Here is a 928-nt window from a genome sequence, read left to right as displayed (position 1 = left end):
GGAAAAGCCCCCAAGAGTACAAGAATTTATTCAAATTAACCAATCCACAGGAAGCCCACAAAACCTAGCTAACCCCACCCCACTTGTGATACATAAGCTGCCCTCCACAGCTCCAAGCTTGCTGTTACCCTATCCCCAAATGCAACCTGCTGTGTGGCCCTGCCTGGCAGCCTTCTCTCATTTGGAGCTGTAAGAAACAGAATTTTGCCTTTCATCTATCCCAGCATCAGTGTGTTGTGTCCCACTATCTAAAGAATTTTTAAATCTTATAAAAGACTATTCCATCTCTTTTTCGCCGCCATCCTGCTCTGCGTGGCTGGCTGCTTCTCGCCATGTCTTCTCACAAGACTTTCAGAATCAAGTGATTCCTGGCCAAGAAACAAAAGCAGAATCGTCCCATTCCCCAGTGGATTCGGATGAAAACTGGTAATAAGATCAGGTACAACTCCAAGAGGAGGCACTGGAGAAGAACCAAGCTGGGTCTATAAGGCGTCACACATCATGAGATGACACACTTAATTGGCACACATATTTAATTAAGCTGTGTGAAGATCATGCGTTCTATCATTCTGTAAACATCCTTCCTACCTGGCCGTAGACTTGTCTTATCATGGAAATGATTTTCCTCTGTGACTATGCCTCCGCACCAGTAGGTTGGTTCGGTAATAAATGCGAGACCTTTCACCTCTAAAAAAAAAAAAAGACTATTCCAGCTTTACATGGAAATGATAAAGTTAGGTCTTTCTTTGACTTGCTTTTCTTTTTTAATCACCTATAACTTTGCACAAACCATTAAAAGTACTTTTTAAATCTCACAGCTATTATTTTATTTTGATCTTTTTCTTCACACTAACCCACTGAGGAAGGCAGAATAAGGATTATTGTTTCTACTTTATAATTGAGAAACTGAGACTTCAAATAGTGAAGT

The 928-nt window shown here is 40.8% G+C and overlaps 1 pseudogene; it reads left to right on the top strand.

Moving 5' to 3' along the window:
* Positions 1-290: 290 nt before the first annotated feature.
* LOC118536224 (large ribosomal subunit protein eL39 pseudogene) lies at positions 291-702 on the top strand (annotated as a pseudogene).
* Positions 703-928: the final 226 nt, after the last annotated feature.

The sequence above is a fragment of the Halichoerus grypus genome, chromosome X (assembly GCF_964656455.1).
Source record: "Halichoerus grypus chromosome X, mHalGry1.hap1.1, whole genome shotgun sequence".
NCBI lineage: Eukaryota > Metazoa > Chordata > Mammalia > Carnivora > Phocidae > Halichoerus > Halichoerus grypus.
Note: the sequence above shows the minus strand (reverse complement) of the source record. Positions and strands in the feature narration are given on the sequence as shown.